The sequence below is a fragment of the Suricata suricatta genome, chromosome 3 (assembly GCF_006229205.1).
Source record: "Suricata suricatta isolate VVHF042 chromosome 3, meerkat_22Aug2017_6uvM2_HiC, whole genome shotgun sequence".
NCBI lineage: Eukaryota > Metazoa > Chordata > Mammalia > Carnivora > Herpestidae > Suricata > Suricata suricatta.
The window spans coordinates 159,870,833-159,892,675 of record NC_043702.1 but is presented as its reverse complement, the minus strand read 5'-3'; the positions used below and the strand labels follow the sequence as shown (position 1 = coordinate 159,892,675).

Below are 21,843 nucleotides of genomic sequence, written 5' to 3'. Positions count from 1 at the left end.
GTGTTCACAAGGAAGAACAGACCATGCTTCTCTTTCATGCTGTTTGGAAGAAAGAAAGAAAAAAAAATGGAAAAGAGAGGAAAGAAACCAAACATCTGAGTTGGTTTTGATTTAAAGGGGCAAAATGAGAAAAAAACAAACACCATTTGAACAGAATCAGCACCCACCTCCTTTCCTCCCTGTCACAAAACACGCACACAGCAGTGTTGATGTGCCGCTCCGTTTGGATGTGATCTACCTTGGTATAAATTACTGAATGAATAAATCACTTTTTTTTTAACTTAAAGAGACAATCTTGTCTTGAAATATACCCCAGTCCTTCCATTCATCAGGCTTCTAATGTCCTTCTGTGGACGGCAGAGTCCTCTGCGGGAAAGGTCGACAACAGAGCAGGAACCCGAGGTGGGTGCAGGGTGCGTGTGCTGTGTATGTGATCCCCTCATGTGCATCTCAGCTCGCAACGGGGTGGGTGCAGCCACATCTGACCAATATTCAGGTTAGATATTCCAGGAATGAGGATTTTTATTTAACATCTTAGGATTTTACAGCTTTACTCAAAAAAAAATTAATAAGTGTCATTTTGCCTGGTTCTTTTTTCTTTTACAACTGTCCCTGTGTAACATGACTTAGTGTATGTGGTGTTGCAGTTCTGACTCAGGACATCACAAAGAATGTCCACTTGTATCAGTTGTAGACAGACTAGATGGCTTACTGTTCCCTAAATATGCCCAGTCCTGTCTTCTATCTGTTGTTTTCCCCTATTAGCAAATGTTTTCCCGCATTCCTTCCCTGACCCTCTAGATTCCAGCTTCACAAACATCATGATCACCTGAAACTTGATGCAATTACTTTCAGTTGGAAGCAACTTTTCTAACTCTAAAGCTGTATAGCATTTTATCTATGTCTTTTATGATGTTTATAAATTTCTACCTTGTGCTGTATTTGCATACAGGCTTTAAGATCATATTCTAGCCATTCTTGTATGAGCAAAACAATGCTTACATGCTGCATGCCACATAGATCAGTAACCACTATTTCCATGTGGCATATTTTCTTCCATTCTTCTCCCCAAAATATGGCAAAATAACTTATTGAGATCTAAAGGGGTAGTACCAGCCTAGCTATGCACCAGCAGAGAAAGAAGATGCAGCTTCAACTGTTCCATTAACAGCACAGAATATATTGCCATTGTTGTTGAATTCCTGCTGATTTGATGAGAAAAGCACAGTGCCTTGAGATTTTTAATTAAAAAAAATAAATATCCTTATTTGTTTAGGTTTCTGCTATATCCAGGCAAGAAGCTGAGGGGAGTATTTTTAAAGGTCATATGGTAATAATAGTGATGTCAAATATGTATGTACTCAAATATTATCCTAAGTACTTTATAGATTTTAACTCATTCAATCCTTACGAAAACACTTTGCTATATATGTTAATGTGATCCTGATGTTACAGAAGAAGAAATGGAGATATCAAAATTTTAGGCAACTTGTTCACAATCTTAGAACTACTAAGAGGTCCAGAGAGGATTAAAATCCTCTTTTTTATGTTTTCTTATTTATTTTGAGAGAGACAGAGCATGAGCAGGGGAGAGGTAGAGAGAGAAGGAGACAGAGAATCCCAAGCAGGCTCCATGCTGTCAGCACAGAGCCTACAGTGAGGCTCGATCTCATGAGTGGTAAGATCATGACCTGAGCTGAAATCAAGAGTTGGTCGCTTAACTGACTGAGTCACCCACGCGCCCCTGAAGCCTTCTGTATGTATCAGTGCTGAGCAGCACCCCTCAGCACACTGCCACAGGCTCTGCTATTCTGTGGGTACTTTTCAAGCAATGGCTTTCTGTCACATTTAGGGCACAGGCAGAGCTTTCACAAGCCCAGATCAGTGGCAGTTCCTCTCCGGCTTTCTAGAGGAGTTATTTATTTAAAATTTCCTTTGAAGCATTTATTATACAGACATCTATTATCTAGTAGATTAATAAAATAATGTTTGAAAATAATTTGGGTTTGGAATTTTGAAGGTGTTAGCCTTCTTTGGAACCATAATTAGGGTGGCATTTCACACTGGTTTTGTTCACCCTTCCCGGTAGAACTGAGCCCAAACATCTTCTCAGGCTAGAGTTATGAGGATGAATTTACTTGCAGTGAATATTATACGCATACTATAGATGAAGAAGCAGACAGCTCAACGACGTTTCAAAGCCAAGATGGAGGAGACTTTATAGTATCATTTATTGGAAAATTTCTTGGTATATGCCCAAACTTGCTTGGTTGGAGACTTTCTGGTTTTGCTTACTGCTTCTTGGGATAAAAATTACACTGCCATTCTTAACAGATTTGGAAACACATTTTGTTGAATTATTAAATGCAGTCAGTGAAAACAAAGGGAATACTGGTAAGACTGGATGATCTCAGGAGGCTTTCTTCTAATTCTTTGGCCCCACCCCTCTCAACATGAAAGGCACAAAAGAGGCATGCTAAGGTGACTCAGAGGAGCTATTCACAAGCCAACATCTGTCTCTGTAATAGTGCAACGTTCCATATTTTACCCACTAACTTCTCAGATAAGTCATCTTTTCCCTTATAGCATCTCAAGTGTGTCATCTTTTATGACATGTGGGTCAGTCAATATCCTCCTCTGTATTCAAGTACCTCATCTTTTATAATCAGAAGCTCCAGGATTATACTCTTCTCTCTACCCCATCAGGACATCTTTTCCTGTCTATGTGTCTAGTATGTGACAGTCTTTTCCTTTAATGTGCTTAGGGAGGGACATCTCTTTTCAGCGTGCATTCCATTTGTGACATTTCTATGTCCTTGGGGCATCCACACTTAATTTTTTATTTTCAGGACTCAGTACTTTTACTGTGAATGTTGTTTTTAACTTCTGGTTGTCAAAAGTTTATATGTTATGTTACTGTTATAAGTATCATCAATGAACTTTCATTTCATTTTTACATGCTGAATTTTGTGTTGAGACAATAGATGAAAATTTAGCTTTGTAATTTTAGGTGAGGGGGGCTGATGGAGATTGATGGGAAAAATGGGATATTTCCTTTTCACATTAGGTAGAGATTTTATGTTCCTACCCATGCCAAAGAATTTCCCCAAATTGCCTTTCAACTCTGCCTCAATATCATTTTCTGGAAAACTACTATTTAAGTAATTTCAGGAGAGGAAGAAAAAAAGTGTGTGCATGTGTGTGTGCATGTGTGTGCGTGTGTGTGTGTGTGTGAGAGAGAGAGAGAGAGAGAGAGAGTTTATTCAGTGAAGATTAGAAGAGAAGGAAGGGTGAAAAAATTATTTATACCTAATATGCGATAAACATGTTAGTACAGGCTTTCATTGATTAATTCTCATTTAATTGGTCCTTGGTATGGCCTGGTAGATAAAAGCACAGATTCTGAAGCTGAAGTGCTTGAATTAGTGCCCCAACTTTACCATTTACCAGTTGTATAACCTTGAGGACTTCTCTTAAGGACTTCTCTTAACCTCTCTATGATCTGATTTTCTTATCTGTAAAATGTGACCATTATCATTTGCAGAAAGTGTGGACTGTAGAGTTTAAACAGGTTAAAACTGAATAGTTTGGTTTCAGTTTTGGTCCACTCATGCCTGGCATTTATTCTAGAATCTTTAGCTATTATTGCTCCTTAAATGGGTGTGAAATACTAATTGCATCTATTTTTAAAGATGAAATAAATAGTACAGTGGGAGAGTCCTAAGGAATTTGTATGTTATTAAGTACCCAAAGGTGACAGTGATGGAATCATGACCGAAGTCTGTGTTTTAGTTTAAGTTTGGCTGCTGTCTATATTATAGAGACCTATAATCATAGCATGCTAAAAGATGACAGACATTTTAGATCTTATGTAAAAGTCTAATCTTGTGCGAAGGACCAGCAAGATTTCAAGGACCTACCATTCTTCTATCTTCTTGTTCTACTATTCTTAAGGTGTCCTTGCAAGTCCTGTCCAAGGTGGAAATGGTAAGGAGGGAGGACATGCCTCTTCCTTTAAGACAGTAGTTCTCAAGTTCAGGGTTGACATTAGAATCACTGAGGGGAGGGTTTAACACCTGAGATTTTCACTCAGTTGATCTAAGGTCAAGACATTGTTTTTGTTTGGTTTGGTTTTTGTTTTTATTTTTTGTTTTTAAACAAATGATTTACTTGCTTCTTCTTCAGCCCATTGGTGAGAGAGGGATTCTTGCTCTAGGGTTGTGGGGCTGACCAAACACACACACACCTGACACCTGACAGATGAGATTGAAAGCAGTTTAGAAGTCATATATACTAATAGCCTGAGTGAGGTGGATACCACAGGGCATGAGGCACATGAGGCCTCTTCGGAACAAGAGTGAACAACCAGGAGGGGTGGGAAGCAGGCTCTGTAGTATCAAGAGGACAGTGTATCTCCAGGTCCCAGTGAGAGGATGTCATTGTCTTCTTTGAATAATTTTGTGGACTGGGAGGGTACAGAAACCCGCTCTTTAGGGATGAGTGGGAACTGTGCCTGCTCAAGAAAGTATTGTTTAGCCAGGGCACCTTCTCCATAGGGGCAGAATGGGGAGGGGGATGTGCCTTTAGACCATCTTAGGCTCTCCCAGTTTATGAGATATCACAGCAACACATAATGTTGCACCTTAATTTTAGGCTTTACACCATGACAGTCCATGATGGGTTTTCAAGGTAGGCTGGCAGTCCACGGAAGTACTTATTAAGTTACATGATTTTTTTCTTCTTAATAGTCCACAGTGTATAACCTTTTATCCACCTGTGCTTTATTTTCAGCGCCTCTGTACTCAGAAGCTATACTTCTTGCTTCTTTTTCCATTTCTGCATGATTAAATGCTACTTTCCTTCCAGGTTCAGCTCACAGGACTTCCTTTGTAAAATCTTTCCAGGTTACTCCAGGAATTGTGCTTTAAATCCTATCTATGCTTCTTTTGAATTATTTGATAATCATCACAAGAAATTGTGTTATTTCTTATACTACTTTATTATACAAGTTATTTAATTCCTTTGTCAGTATTCCATTTTTTATGATTATTCTGACTACTCAATTTGATCAGAAACATCTAAAAGATATACACAGTATCTTGTCCTTAGTTTAGTTTCTATGGCATTTCGCACTGGCCTTTCACAGAGTAGGGGAGTATATGCACTTGATATCCATATGCAAATACATATCCATGAATACTCACACCAATAACAAATACAGCTAACTGGTATATTTAATGTACACAACCTTTGGGATGTAATTAAAATGCAATATTATTTTAGTCTCTCACTCTCCATTGAAATTGTATTCAGCAGTCCATTTTTTTCCCTTGCCACTAAATAAAAACTGTGGTGGACTTCAGAGCTTTAATGACAATCCTAAATAACGGGAAATCTTGGGGCACCCGGGTGGCTCAGTCGGTTGAGCGTCCGACTTCAGCTCAGATCATGATCTTGCGGTTTGTGGGTTTGAGCCCCGCATTGGGTTCTGTGCTGACACCTCAGAACCTGGAGGCTTCTTCAGATTCTGTGTCTCCCTCTCTCTCTGATCCTCCCCTGCTTGTGCTCTCTCTCTCTCTCAAAAATAAATAAACATTAAAAGATTTTTAAAAAGAAAATCTTAAAGTTATTTTTATTCACAGAACATTCTCAAATTTGAAAAGAAAAAAACTAGAGGGGCACCAGGGTGGGTTAGTTGGTTAAGCGCCTAACTCCAGCTCAGGTCTGATCTGATGGTTTAGTGAGTTTGATCCCTGTGTCAGGCTCTGTGCACTGACTGGGTAGAGGCTGCTTTGGATTCTCTAGCTCTCTGTCTTTCTCTGCTCCTCCCGCTTCGTACTCTCTCTGTCTCTCTCAAAATAAATACATAATTAAAAAAATTTAAAAGGAAGAAAACAGTAGAGTTTCTTATCCAATGTATTAATCTTCTTTAATTTCTGTTCAAGTATGACAGATCTTCCTGGTGGCCCAGTCAGCATTGGCAATAGGCTGGCTACCCACCTGGGATAAGATGAAGGGGTGATTGACTTCCTCTCTCTTTTTGTCTGGCTACCACACCTTTGTCCGCCATCATTGTCTCTCATTTTTCATCTCTACTAAAGAAGCCAATTTTGAGAACTCTTGAATTTGGGGTGAGACTCTATAGGTCTCTTTCTATCCACTTGAGTTGTTTCCTATTTTACTTTACTAAATTTCATGGTAAATATCCCTTTATACTTTTTTATTACTTAATTTACTTATATCTTCATTTCCCCAAAATGTTCTTAGAACTCTCTTTTGAAAGTTTATTCCTTTTCTCAGAAAAGCATGGTTTTTTAAGCCTTAAAAGTTTATCTTTCCTCTTTCCCAGTAGATGGTCTAGAAGAGTGATATTTCCTTTCTTCTTTTTATATGTCTAGTGCATCACATTTTCTCATGACTTTATCATTGGACTTCTCCCATAGTGTCTAAATATCAAAGTGTTTCCTTTTACATATCTTGTGTTTTCTTTTTTCTGTATACTATATACCTTGCCTTCTTTCTCACATTTTTACCAACACTATGTTCTTGTTTTTTTGAATGAGAGCCAGAACTTCTCTGCTGTTGGTTCCTCTGTCTAGGGCGCCTTCTTTGCTGTAGGGGGCCAGTTCTTTCTTCCTGGCTATCTTTCCTTTGTTTCTCCAGAAGCAGCACCCTTCCCTCTATGAGGCCATTCTATAGGATCACTAGTATGAGTGCTATGGCCCCACAGGCTAATTCTACCCTTTATTTTTCAGAAGGGAATTCTCTATTAACTCTATTCAAGTCCAGAAAGTTCTTTTCTATTCTTGGTGTGTGAAACTATCACTCTTCTTCTACTCGTCCCAAGTCACATGGTCATTTCCCCTTGCCCAGCAGATAAATTACCATTTCTCTTCTCATGCAAAATAAAATTTATCATCAGTTCTATTATTCATCAATTTCCTATTTCATATATGTCTATGGTTTGGGATTCTTCTTTGAACTTGAGGCTATTGTACTTATTCTTCTGTGGTTAAGAGTTTCTAAGCATTTCATTTCTTCTGCTGCCTTATAAGACCTTTCTTTTATTTGGTACATCAGGCAGAATGCATTATATTCTTCCATTCAAACAGTCAGTAATCACTTTGCTATTCTCTATTATCTTGGCAGTATATCACTGTTTCTTTTTCCATAACACAGATATTAAGTTTTAGTGAAGGTAAATCTATATAGATATCATTTTCTCACACATGGTCTTCATGACTTTTGTGTATAATTTTTAGATACCTTAGACCTATTAAAACAGATGGACTACCATTTGGATACAACACTCAAGTTTAACAGGTAGTTATTGCATTTTGTTCTTTTTATCTCAGGACACATTAACTTCTGTAATATAATTTTCTTTTTAATGTCTGCTCTCCATATTATTTTTTCTTTGTATTTTTACTTCTTCTTCATAACTCCTAGATTGTTTTCATTCAATTACTCTGTACTTTATAGATGGAAAAAAATATTTTAAACTGACTATACATAGCACTTTACAAAATGTTGAGATTAGGAAGATGCCTAAGAAATAGTCATTGCTCTCAAGAAAATCACAATAAAGAAGGGAAAGCATATATTTAAACCAATTATTAAATTCCAGCCTGATATGCACAGTGGCAAAATTATATAAGAGGACAGAGGAGAGGATTATTGACAATGAAGATATGAGGGAATGCTTCAGAGAGGCAGGTGACCCTCAATGGCACTATTAAAGAAATAGTAGATCATCACAGAGACAAAGAGAATAGAGATTTCTGATAGATGGAATGGCATTTGCAAAGTCCTGAGGTAAGGGGCAGCGAGGTCTGTGCTGGCTGAAAACTAACTCACAGTTGCTGAGGCATTCACCGGGTAGGTAGGTGTGGGTGAGCTGTGAGAGATGGGAATGGAAAGGCAGATGTGTGGAGGCCATGAAACTGTCTTCCCTATCCACACTCTAGGAGGAAGGTAGACTTCATTTCTATACATGGGAAGAAATTATTAAAGGCAGATAAGCAGGGACATGATTTAGTCAGATGAGGCTGATTTGGTCACAGCAGAGGGTGTTTTTGCTGGGAGCAACACAGAAGTCAGCAGACAAGTTACGAAGCTACTGTTTAGGAGATAAACTTGAAGGGGGGTAACAATAGCAGTGGTGATGGTGATGGAAAGGAACAGGCTTGTTCCTGACTGGACATGGACCCAAGCAGGAGAAGAGAGTCTAGGACAGTGGCAGATTTCTAGCTCTGGAGATGAGCTACCAATCAGGCAGGTAGCCCTGGAGAAAGAGGAGTACATCTTATTCGTTCTTTGTACCGCAAACACAGAGTTCTGTTGTATCAGAAAGCCTGACCTCTTTACCTTCCTGCCTTCACTTTCTGTTTTGTAGCTTAATACAATATTTTCCTTGTAAGAAACACATCCCGCTGAGGCAGCCAGGAATCTCAGGACAGCTGCAAGGGGTGGATGCTACAACTGTAGTAGCTACGATTTACATCATGCTAAAGTTCATAAAGTGACTGTATGCAAACTCCTATGGAGGGACTGACCCACAGAATCAAAATTTTGGTGACCCAGGGAAAGCCCCTGATCTGTGATATTTTTGCTTACAAAGTTGAACAATGCTATTTTACGCTAAGCAATTTTATTGACATTTTAGGTAAATAATTTGTATTTCAGAGACACCTAAGCACACTGTGAGGGTTAAGTGGCATGTCCAGCAATATTCCATCAAACCAGTTCCCTGGTGAAACTCATACATGAATGCACACAAATACGTTTCTGCATTAAAAATCCTCAAATATCTGAAAAAAAAGTAGAATCTGGTTACTGTCTCCCAGAAAAGCCCAATAGTATTTGTATTTAGTTGGGACGCACCATCTGTTCACACTAGTAGCTCATGATTTTCTCCTTCCATTTTCCTCAGTAAATTCCATGGGTATTGTCTCTTCTAGATACTGGAAGTACTTTTCCTGATCCGCCAGAGTTCTCAAATATTTCAAATGCTTCTCATGTTTCTAGTGCATTCCAGGGTTTTATTTTCAGAGTTTCTTCTTTTCTTCTTGGTGGACCTCCCCACCATCCCCAAGTTCCCCATGGTTATCTTTCTCATCTTTCCTTTGGTAAGCTCAAAATACTCAGCTGGAATGGGACCCCTATCACACACCTGTCACCAGTGCATAAAGTAGATCCGCTTCCCTTTGCTGTAGAACTATTATTTCCATTCTTGATTTATTTCTTAAGGCTTCACTTGTAACAACACTTTCCTAGCAGTGTTTACATCTGTCAGTTAGCATAAAGTACCTCCCTTTCCCCTGGTGGGACCAAAGAATATTTAATCTGCCTCCAGTGCTCCTAGGAGTATCATTCTTGCTCTTAGTACTTATTAGCTGCATCCATTCCTCCACCTAACCCCGCCCCCCGCCTCAGCCACATACACCTCCATGGACTCCAGATGCACCTTTTCCCCTGCATGCTTCATCTGTTCCCAACGTGATCCAGATGCTTTGTATTTCCTTCCAGGGAAAAGCAGGATCTTTATAAGTCATCCCCCGTGAGTCATCTTTCTGTCTTTGTGCCCAAGTCTGTTGTATTTTTCCCCAATGTGCCACGGGTGCATATGGCTGTTCTCCTTTCCAGCACAGGCGTATAATACCGTCGCCTTCTGTTCTCTTATTCCTGCTCTTCTATGTGCCCCTGTTATACCTCTTACCTCACATGCTGCTCGGCCATGTTATCTTTTCTCATTGCAAGCATTTATCAATACTTTTTACTTTAGGAGGGCAGGTTACTTCTGCTTTAGGAAAGCAAGAGGTGTTTCTGTTTCTCCTAGGTTACGTATACCTGACTTTATACTATTGCATATGCATGGATTTTGCTCTCGGGCACTGCAAGTGTTTCTCCTGATCTTCACGGACCCAGTAGGATTACGTAGTGTTGTGCCTTTCTTTTGAAACAGACTCTGGGGTCATCTTTGCTTTTTCATTTATATCCATTATTACATCAGGTAAACACTTGTTCAGTTTGTTAGGAGTGAGGCCTCGTGCAAGTTCTATGCTCACCAAACTGAAAAAGACATAGTTATTGTGCTCTCTGTATTGCACAATATAATCTCATTCCTAAAATTTTGGAGAAATGAGCAAATTTCTTATACAAAATTGTTTTTGTGTCTGTCAGAACACACAAACAGGTTTCTATATGTTTACAATTTACATGAATTATATAGCAATTCCTCATCATAAACTAGTTATTCTAACTTTTTCTTTTCTTTTTTCTTAAGTTTATTGATTTTGTGAGAGGGGGACACAAACAGGGGAGGGGCAGAGAGAGAGAGAGAGAGAGAGAGAGAAAATCCCAAGCAGACTCCGTGCCACCAGTGCAGAGCCCAGTGCAGGGCTCAATCCTGTGAAACCTGAGATCACGACCTGAGCTAAAACGAAGAGTTGGACGTTTACCCAACTGGGCCGCCCAGGTGCACCTCTTTTTCTTGAAGGGCCTCTATTTTGCAGACCCGGGTTGTCTTCTCTCCCTGTGTTTCACAAAGACCTAGGATTTCAAGTTCAGAATTCAGTTTGCTTACTCATCAGTGTGACACAGCAATGCTGTGGCGATGCCCACTCTCCTTCGTGTTCAGCAATTTACTTGGCCTTAGTATCTTGCTTAGAATTTCCCCTCAGGTACCTACAATGTATACATTTCATCCTCCGTGGTGTGCCTTATTCATCATTGTCTCCACAGGAATTAGAAAATATAAATTATGTTCATTAACTTTTGTTTCCCAGTCGGGTCTTCTGCCTACATCTTCAGTTCATAGTAATTCCCCCTGGGAACATTGTAGCTTTTCTCCCCTGGCACAGAAAATCTCTCTAAAAACAGTGGTCATCATGCTCTTTTGTGCTGGGAGGGGTACCGTTTTCTTCTTAAATATTATGTCTTTATGGAACCTTGCTCTCACATCAGCTTTGTTTATTTAGCTTTCAGGTAAGTAAAAACACAAAACACCTAAATTATCCTCTTTCTGTCCAGTGCTTACTTGTCCTTTGCTCCTCAGGGCTTGGAAATTTCTGTCTTCTTCTATTTGAGTACTAAGCTAGTACACTGTTAATTTTTAAAGTATTCCTTCATTCTCTGAATATTTATAGTGAACGTGTGTGTGCCAGGCAATCTTCTAGGTCTGATAAGACTGAAGCGAACACAAACTCCTGTCTTACATCTTAAATAGGGAGACAGAAGATGACTGAATGAATAAGCAAAATGCAGCTTATTGCATGAAGAGGCATTAAATGTTTGTTGGAGGAAAAAATACACCAGGGAATGGTGATAAGAAATGTATTGTGTGCACTGGTGTGTGTATGGGGCAGGAGGATATGATTTTGCAATTTTAATAGATGTCCAGAGAAAGTCTCAGTTGAGGGGTGAGGGAGTGAGCCACCGATATCTGAGTAAAGACTATTCCAGGCGACAAAAACAGGAATTTGAAGGCCCTATCCGGGGAGCACGCACTGCTGTGTATGGGAGGCTGGAGGAAGTCCGAGTTGTTGCAGTATAGTCCGTGAGGAGGAGAGAGGAGGTAAGTAAGGTTAGAGAGAAGATGGATTCAGGCGAGGCAGGGTCTTGTCGGCATTTCACAATTCATAAAATCCATTTTGTGAGGCCTCTCCATAAATGCAAGCTCATGGACCCCATGACCACGACTGCCCACCCCCCTTTTATCTAGCAGACTGCGGATTTTTCTCCCATGGCCTAAGGGACTTTCCCCTAAGGGCTCCCTCCCTCGCTTTCTCCTCTCCTCCTTTTTCCCTTTTTCCTCAGGAGTTTCCTGTTTCTTCTTTCACAATTGATCTCAACAAATATGGTATCTTATCCTTATTTAGAAACCTTTCTCTCCTACAACTCCAGGGCATCAATTTTTCTAAGGACACTGCATTTCTCATTCATTCTCAAGTCAAACAGAACATGCACAGTCAATAAATGTTTGCTGCAGGCATTGCAAGAGTGAACTGCTCTCCGCACATACCTCTGCACTTCAGGACCATTTTCTGATTTCCAGCTGTTTCCTTTCATCCTTGGCTTTAGGTGCATGACAAATCAGACTCCCTCCCTGTGAAGCATCAGTCCGTTTCCTCCATTCTTTTGTAAAGTTTGTACCCCGGAGAAGAACATCTTTCTGTTCACTTTTCTCATGAGTCACCCCCCAAGACCGCCGGCGGTGGCATCTCTTTGCTTGCTCCCTACTTTCACCTTGTCTTTGCTTCTCTTCAGGCCCCCTTCTCACCTCAGGGACACTACAGATGGCATACGTCTAACTTTGTGTACACATCCTCAATTTTTTTGTTGTTTATTCTGGCAGCTCTCTAAGGGAGTGCAAGGAGGTTGTAGAACCCTTGATATATGGAGCTAGAAACAATTCCTTGTGGTCCAACATCACTTGACACACGAGGAGACAGGATTTTCCTCTTTGCCTCACATACACAAAGGCAGAGTGTGCGGGCTCATGGTTGGGCTGCCATTTTCATCACATGCGTCTGCTTTAGGTGTTATCTCCTCCTCTTTGGAAAGTAATAGTGATGTGGATGTTTAAGTCATCCTAGGTGCGTTGTTACATTGTCTTTCCCATTTGTTACTTTTCTCTGTGAAAACTTTCTGAATAACCCCCAGGCAACCTACTCTTGTCCCTGCTCTGAGTTATATTATCTTTCATGGTTGATGCTGCTTATTTTGACATGAACCCAACATTGTCTAATACATGCATATTTATTTACACATATAAATTTATATTTACTTATATTTTTTGCTCTTTTCGTTAGATTGTTAGGTCCTAAGGGCAGAGTATCACCCTTGCTCTTTTTCTTGCACTCTCTATATATTCTCAAATATATATGATACATTCTAAAAATTTAAAAGAGAAAAATACAGAATCCATAAGTAATTGAGGAATACTAAATGTGACAGGCACATAAAACAAGTTGAAGCAAGACGTAGGTGTGTTACGCTTTTGGCATCTGTGTAGGGAAATCCTGGACCCTTCCCTGCCCTCGTTCCCCAGCCTTGCCATCCCGTCCTTAAGTTACAGAAGGCCATTGTCCCATCTCACTTTTGAAGATCCCCTGACTTCCTACCATGCTAATCCAGTAAAGACTTTAGAGTTTTGTGTGACTTTACTATTTCATCTCACATTCCTCCCTTTCCCCCCAAAACGTCATACAATTGTTCGTGAATTCATTTTGTGCCAACTGCATCACTTGCCCACTCCCTTTCTAAACTCCGAACCATTATTTTGGCTTTTGGCAAATCTCAGACTTACTTTTGCGCAGTGTTGTTGAATCCCCGACCACCTCTTCTCTGCCTGGGCGACTTTGAGCTAGGCGAGCTCAGCTCCCTCCAGTGACTCCGGCGTCTTCTGGTTCCTGCCTTCCGGTTCCTGTTTTCCGGTTCCTGCCGTATTCCGATTCCATGTCGTGCAGTCTTGCCTGCTCCGCGTGCGCTGTGTGCTCGTCCACGTGTCTTCATCGTAACGGAGCTTCTCATTTGAGGTAGTAAAAGGGACGTATTTTTCTCTGCAGATGATTTATTCTCTTTGTGGCTCACCTATTTTTGTGTAAGCCTTTCAGTATACTGCAAGGTTATCTGTAAAGCCCTTTCTGTATCTCAGCGGCTTCAAGTTCCTCCCACTGCTGCCCTGTGTACATCAACCGTGTTCTTGTTCTTCCGGCCCAGGTAGCTCATCGGCTTTGTGGTGGTTACTTTTTGACTCTCTTCAGGTAAGTTTGCTTTTGTTCTTCATACTCTTCTATGGATGTTTTTGCTTTTTTATCCAGGTGTCCTTGTTTTGTGTCTCACCTTTTGATAAATGATTTGTTTTCACCTTTACTTTTTTTCCCCTTTTTTCTTTAGTTTTTCTCTGTATTGTGAAGTTGCCTGTATTTCACATTGCGGTTTTCTTTTTATCTAGTCTTCTGTCACCTTTGTGTCTGAAGAGCATTATGTTTTCTTTAATCCTTCATATGTTATTGCAGCTGAGCTAAATCACCTTTGCTTTTCATAAACAATCCATTTTTCCGTTTGAAACCATAGTAAGTACTGTTATATATATTTACTTTTTAAAGTGATGGTCCATTTGATTTTTTTTGTACCTGATATTCTTTTGTTTTGCTTCAACTTGTTTTATGTGTCTGTCGCACTTAGTATTCCTCAATTACTTATGGATTCTGTGTTTTTCTCTTTTGAATTTTGAGGGTATATCAGCTTTCTAATAGATTCAGAGCATATTATTTTTTTATGTCTTAAATCCTAAATTGCTTTATTAATTAAAAAATAATTTATTCAAATGGAGACTTACAGAAAACCTATTTATTTATCCACGTGCCAAGAACAAAGAGGGATTCACAAGAAAGTGTTGGGGGAATATTAATCAGGCCTATATGAGCCAGGGAAGATGTTAGAGAGAGTAAGAATTTGAGCACGACTTAAGGGATTGATAGGTTTTGGATGGTTTAAGAAAAGGAGAGGTTGCCAAGCACTACAATTTTTCTTTTATGGTTTAGACAACAATTCACAGTTTTGGAGACAGACCAAACTAAAGTGATTCAAAGACAGTCAGGCACTAACAATCACCAGCATATAAAGTTCCATTTATTTTCAGTGAGAAGATAGAGGAAAAATGATACAGGAAAAATGAACTGAAAAATGACCTTTAAAACCATTAACATGAGGGTAATCCCTGTAAAGGACTCCAGTGATATGTCCCAGGTGGTTAGAGAGCTACAATCTCCTTTCTATTATCACCACTTTTCTTATTTTGTGAATTGTTGTTGCCTTGTTTCTGCTTCTAATCTGTTACACTAAATTCATCATCGACCAATCTGTAAATCAGTGAATATTGTTCAGTAAAATGCCACGAGCTGTAGGAGATATAAAAGGAGCTTTTTCTTTCAAGGAGCTTTTCATCTTATACAGAAGCAAATAATTAAACTTATAATTTTGAGTAAGTTTAGAACATGAAATGATAAAATATTGATGAAGCCTTAAGGCTGTATGAATTCAAAAAATACAAGAAAAAAATACCACCACCAAAATTCAGAAAATAACTAGTGGTAGGATTAATCAACAAAGTCATTATTTGGTACAAAAATGTAGCTGGACCCTGAGAGGTTCAGGTAGAACAGAGCAAGAGAATGTTCCAAGGATATTAATATCTAAATAATTACATGTCTTAGCTCATGAAGTCTGTGATGAGTATGACATACATATCCATTCACTTGTTAATTTATCTAACCATCAAATATTGAGCACGTTTTCCATGCCCAGTTTTCTTTTCAGCCCTGAGACATAGTGATGAACAAGATATACAATATCTTTGCACAAATGAGGTCTAGATGCTCTGGAGAGGCTCTACTCAATAAAGAAAAGAACAAATGAGCAGAGGAGCTGATATTAAATAGCAGAAGCGCTCTGAAGAAATTAAATAGAATGATGTGATAGGGAGAGAGTGAGGAATATAATTAGTTTGGGTGATCAGGAGCTACCTCCGAATGATGAGAACTCATCTAGCCTCAGATTTAAAAGTTATATAAACTTCAAATCACATGAAAATGGAGACAACAGATGCCAGAGTGGGGGAGAAACATTTAGGTAGAGCTTAAGACATGAATGTGGTTGGATTTGTTGTAAGAATGGAAAGAAGAGTCATGGTTGAGGGAGAAGGTAGTAGGAAATAAGATATGAGAAGTAGATGTGGGCAGACCACACAGGACCATTCTGGCCATGATAAAGTGTCTACTGGTCATTAAAGGCACTGCTTTGTGAATTGTTCAAATTTTTACCCGTTGCTTTAGATAAGTGTGTGGTTTTTTTTAAATTTTTAAATGTTTTTAAAAAATATTTATTTCTAGAGCTAGAGAGAGAGAGCACGCACGTGAGAGAGTGTGTATGAGCAAGAGAAGGGCAAAGAGAGATAGAAAGGGAGAGAGAGAGAATCCCAAGCAGGCTCTGTGTCATCAGGATGGAGCTTCACATGAGGCTTGAACCCACAAACCTCTAGAGTATGACCTGAGCTGAAATCAAGAGTCAGATGCTTATCTGACTGAGCCACACAGGCACCCCATGGTTTCCTTATTATTATTCTACTTGAAGTTTATATAACTTATAACTCTGAGGTAGATGCCTTTTATCAGTTTTATAAAAATTTTCAAGCAAAATATCTTTTTTAAAAAAATGTTTACTTATTTTGAGAGAGAGATAGAGAAAGAGAGAGAGAGAGAGAGAGAGAGAGAGAGAGAGAGAGAGAATGTGAGCTGGGGAGGGCCAGAGAGAGAGGGAGACAGAATCCCAAGCAGGCTCCACACTGTCAGCATAGAGCCCAATGCAGCGCTTGAACTTATGAACCCTGATATCATGACCTGAGATGAAATCAAGAGTTAGATGCTTAATTGACTGAGCCAAACAGGCGCCCTCAAATTATCTTTTAGTATTGTTTTTTTCTAAAGTTTTCCTCTTCTTCTGTACCTCCCATTCCATATGTGGTAGACCACTGCACTCTGTTTCATATGGTTCTTAAATCCTTTCCCATATTTTCTACCACCTTCTTTCTTTGTGCCTTGATCTATTTCTATCAAAATTTTCATCCAGTTGACTAGCTGTAATCCTTTCCGCTGTTTCATTTATTGAGTATTTTTTTAAGTCTGTGATTCCTATTTGGTTGTTTTTCTAGAACATATTAAATAGTTGTTTTAAAGTCTCTTTGCTTGAATGTATTATATGGTTATTTTAAAGTCCTTGTCTGCCTACTTCAATATCTGGACTGCTTGTGGGTATCCATATATGGTCTGTTTATTTTTTTAATTTGTGATCATAATCCTACTTTTTGGTATGCTTGGTAATTTTTTTTATTAAAGATGGATATAGTATTGGCAATTTTAATCTTCAGGAAACTCTCTTTTGTCTGAGAAGAGTGTTTTGGACAACTATAAAAAGATTAAGATGGAAAAGTAAAGAGAGACAGAACTCTGAGGAATACCAACAATGCACACATGACTACTTCAAGACTAAGAAGCAAAGAAGAGTAAGAAGAGGTAAGAAGAGAAGCCAAGAGTGCAGTTTAATGGAAGCCAAAGATAGAGAATTACATGAAGATGTTCTCAAGTTTCTACAGACTGATATATCAAAGAGGCTGGGAACTGTAAAGGGTAAACAAGCAAGCAAACAAACAAAAGAACTGTGAAGGGTTTATTCACTCTGTTTTGCAAGCCAACAAGTAAGTCTACCACAATTTCAGAATACTGACAGGAGGCATGAGACTCTTGAGTCAGAACACAAAGGATTGTATTGTCTGTGACTGAGCAGAACATGAACTTTTTTTTGCATCTGCTCTCTTGTCTTCCAAGTTCCAGGGATCAGTGAAGAGTGGACCCAGGTGACACTGCACACACGGTGAGTACACATGGCAGATACGGACTTGATGCTTAGGAAACCCCAATCTTTTAACCTGTACCGTGAGCAAAATTGCCCAACTTTGTTAGGAGGGAAATATTATCTCCATTATACTTGTTAGCAAATAACATGCTTATTGAGGGAAGCCTCCGCCTTCTAAGAAGACATGGTATGTAGAAATCTTTGAAAAGATATTCCACAACAAAAAGCTATCAGTGCCTCTGTTATCAAAGATGTGCAAAAATATGAGTAATTCCTAGAAAACTGTCTTCAATAAAAGGGAGAAACAAAAATAGTTACCAAAAAAACTAATGTTTATCATTTATCTAAACTAATATTTAGCTATCATTTATCTCATTTGCTTGTCAACTCTTAGGTACATTCCTTTACTGTCTTCATTTTACATATAAAAGTAGATACTAATGAACTTGTCCTAAGTCACACAGCTAGCAAGTGGCAAAGCTATCAACGCGGATACTCTCTGAAGTCCTACCATATTGACTCACAGTCTATGCAAAAAGCGTGTAAACCACATTCATTGGGTACAGTAACATCATGGTCACTGTTGACTTCACCAAAAGTCATTTCAGTGGAGTGACAGGGACAGAATGCAGATTAGAGCAAATTGCAAAGTGATTGGGGGCAGGTATAAATGGAGGTAGTGAACACAGTTATTTGAGATGTTTGATTACAAAGAGTAGAAACAGGAGTCAAGAAAGGATTTTTTCTTAATTCTGAGAGTTTTTGCTTGGTTATTCATGGGAAGGAATTAAAAAAGGAAAATTATAACATGGGGTATGGAGGGGGAAATTGACAATATTTCAAGAAAGAAGGCCAAAGAAGATGAAGTCCAGCGTACAAATGGAAAGATAAGAGAGTCACCTCCTTTTCCATTAGAACAGGAGGATTTTACAGCTGTGCTGAGGTTGAAGTAGTTGCTATCTGATGGCTTCTCTTTGATCCGTGAAGTAGAAGGTAAGATTATCTGCTGAGTTTAAAAGACAAGTGACTGAAGAAAGTGGTTTGATTTTGAGAATAAAGTAGGTCTCTGTGAACGACAGGTGAGAGTCTACAAGGAGCAGAATGTGGGTTTCTTTAACAGCGCTCACGTGCTGTGCTGCAAAGACGGACAAACTAGGCAGCTGGATGGGTCATGGCTGAGATTTTCCAGGACAAAGGAAATAGGAGAAATAAGGATACTAAAAAAAAAAAAAAATGTGATTAATGTGGTCGGCCATGAAGCCTAAGCTGGACAGGAAAAGAAGTGAGATCAGCAGGAAGCTGAAACAAGAGAGCAGAGGGGTGGCCAATGAACTTAAACTCCTCATAAGGAAGCATTATATAGTGAAGTAATTGAGTGAGTAGGCTGGAATAAATAGAGCGTTGGAGTCCTGTTTTTTAAAATGAAGTTATGTTTGGGGCACCTGGGTGACTCAGTCGGGTGAGCATCTCACTGTGGCTCAGGTCATGATCTCATGGTTTGTAAGTTCAAGACCCACACGGGCTGGCTGCTGTCAGCGTGGAGCCTGCTTTGGATCTTCTGTCCCCCTTTCTCTCTGCCTCCTCTTAAAACTAAATAAACATTTAAAAAATGAAGTTACGTTTCACTTACGATAAAAAAACCCATAACCTCTGCTTTTTGACACCATGTCAGGAATTTTATGATCAGAGACAGGAAGACTTGAGAATTAAGCTCGTGAACTTTCCTGTTCACTGATCAAATGTCGATGCGGGCAGTGTTTATGGCAGGTACGGATAAAGCACGTTGTGAACTTGCCGGGAAGAAAGACGCAGCCAGGACAAAGCCCCTGAATTATGGGAAGCTCTCTGTCAGAGGAAATAAGGTGTCCAAGGCAAAGAAAGTGTACGTTCTCGCGGAGTGTTAGAGCGCTCGTGTTAGATAGTTGTGAAACACACCTACCCACGACGTCGCTATTGTGAAGAACAACGCAGGGAATATGAGGGTAGATGTCTTTTCATGGTTCGCATTTTATTTCCTTCACATATATATCCAGGAGCGAAATTTTTGGGTCATGCTGTAGTTTTAATTTTTGAATCATTTTAATTTCCATAATGTTCACCATAGTGTCTATACCAATTTATATTCTCACCAACAGTGCACTGGGTTCCTTTTTCTCCATATCCTTACCAGTATTTCTTTCTTTTTTTAAATTTATTTTTATGGGTTGTTTTTTTTTTTTAATGATAGCCACTTTACCAGGTGTAAGGTGATATCTCATTGGGGGAAGGAGGTCAAAGGATACAAACTTCGAGTTATAAGATGAGTAAGTTCTGGGAATCCAACGGTGACTATAGTTAATACTGTTACACCGTATATTTGAATGTTGCTAAGAGATCAGATCTTAAAATTTTCATTACACACACAACAAACTGCAACTATGTGAGGTGGTGGGTGTGTTAACCAACCTTACTGTGTTACCCTTACTGTGGTAAGCACTTTATAATATATTCATATATCAAATTATTACATTGTATGCGTTAAACTTACACAATGTTATATGTCAATTATATCTCTAAAAGCTGGGGAAAAAATGATGCACATATGTTTTCAGGATCAGCTTGAAATCTAATGTTAATATTGGTAAAGTTTTGATATAAATGAGGTTTGTTTTCATTTGCCCTTCCCCTCTCCTTCTGCGCTTTTCCCCCAGTTCTTGATAACCTTTCTCTTCGTAGGTATCCAGGGCACCTGACCCCAACTCAGGTGGGGTAAGAGCATTTTACTCAGGTAAAAGTAAAATCATTATGTTTTAGCTACAGTGCACCTAGTGTGTGTGTGGGGGGGCTACTTTTCAGACTCTTTCTGCAGCATGTGATTATATGGTGAAAACTTCTCTTGAAATTTGCTCTTTTCTTGTAGTTTCTTTCACTTGTTATGGCTTTTTTTCCATTTTAAATAGTCCTTTCAGTCTCCTAAATGACCTTCTCTTTCTCTATTCATCTCTTAAGTATTGATGTGCTCAAAGTCTTGATAACTACTATTACAGAAGACGTTGCTTATTGCTTACCGATGTCTATTATATTTCTGTGTGCTAATTGTATGTCAGTTTTTCTTTTTTCTGTAGTAGAAAACCCTGTTTTTAGTTGAATTCATTGTTCAACAGCTTAAAAAGTATTTGTTCTAGTCTCTCAGGCTGCAGGATGTGATCACATGACTGGAGTGTCCAATCATCCTGGGCCTGCCGGGTGTTCTGGGTCGGGAGACTTTCAGTAATTAGACTGGGAAAGTCACAGGCAAACCTTACATCTGACTTATTTCTAGTCAATAGTATATGAAGGAAATGTCATGTGGGGTATAGCTTTCTCTTTAAAAGACAGTGGGCCTGCTCTCCTCCTGCCTGATGAGATTATTAGTGTTCCAAAAACCATCATGAAATTTGAGTTGACCTTCAGGAAGGAGAGCAGAAAATTTAGGTGCTTCAATTTCTGATGATGCTGTGGAGTCACTCACTATTATACTGCTTCAACTATTCTAGATTTTTTTAGGGGAACATAATTACAGGTGTATGGCCCCCTTCCCTTCCATACTCTTCCCCTTCCCTTTCCCCTTCCCCTTCCTTCTCTTTTCCTTCCTCCCCCCTCCCCTTTCCTTCTCCTGTATTGTTAAGGCAGAAAGGTAATATCTTTCACTTTCTGGGCATAAAATATCATTTTTTGGGGTCTTATATGGAGTTTTAGATCCATGTGGTAGCTTCATTGGCTAGCTCTATTTAGATGATCCATGTGCCAAGTCAAAACTTATCATCTTCTTGTGAAAGTACGCTCCTCCACTGCGTTCCTTATCATGGTGCAGAGACAGATCTTCATGTTGTACTAGATGAAAGTGAGGTAGTCATTCTTGAATTTCTCTCACGTCCAATTGATGGGCAGTCTCTTTTAATTATGTATCTAGGATCTGACCTTTCTACTCCTACCAAATTTGTGTTGGTTAAGGTCCTCATTAAACTGTCTCAAATATTTATAAAATACTACACTCTTATTGGTAGTCATGCTAGAATTATCTTTTTAGACTGCAACTCTGTGTGCCTCTCCTGTAACAAAACCCTTGCTATTGCCTTCAGGAAATAATATGAAGTTAATAGTTAAGTCTGTAATGTGCATCAGAGCCGGCCAGCCCTACCTCTGCCACATCCTATTGTGTCTTTTATCACACGCATACTAGTGTTTTCTCGTACTAGACAGACACATTCATCTAAATATGCCAGATATGCCTGTACTGCAAGCCATTGCGCATGCCACTTTTTTTTTTTTTTTTTACCTGGGACATCCTTCTCTCAACTGTGACCAACTGCTGTCAGAGAGTTTCCCACAGTTTCTTGGTTCATGACATCTTTAGTGCCTCAGTAATGTTTGCCCAGCACCCACTGATGTTAATATGTATTTACTTCC

At 39.2% G+C, this 21,843-nt stretch overlaps 2 long non-coding RNA genes across 2 annotated transcripts in view; one reads left to right on the top strand and one right to left on the bottom strand.

Moving 5' to 3' along the window:
- The window catches only part of LOC115286818, a 48,218-nt gene extending 34,820 nt beyond the window's left edge, over positions 1-13,398 (bottom strand). Inside the window, exon 1 of the long non-coding RNA XR_003906289.1 lies at positions 13,310-13,398. This is a non-coding gene — a long non-coding RNA (uncharacterized LOC115286818). The remainder of the gene's footprint in view (positions 1-13,309) is intronic.
- A 3,538-nt stretch (positions 13,399-16,936) lies between these two features.
- Positions 16,937-17,728, top strand: LOC115286815. Its single transcript, XR_003906287.1, has 2 exons — positions 16,937-17,075; positions 17,147-17,728. It is a non-coding gene; the product is annotated as an uncharacterized LOC115286815 (long non-coding RNA).
- The last annotated feature ends 4,115 nt before the right edge of the window (positions 17,729-21,843 follow it).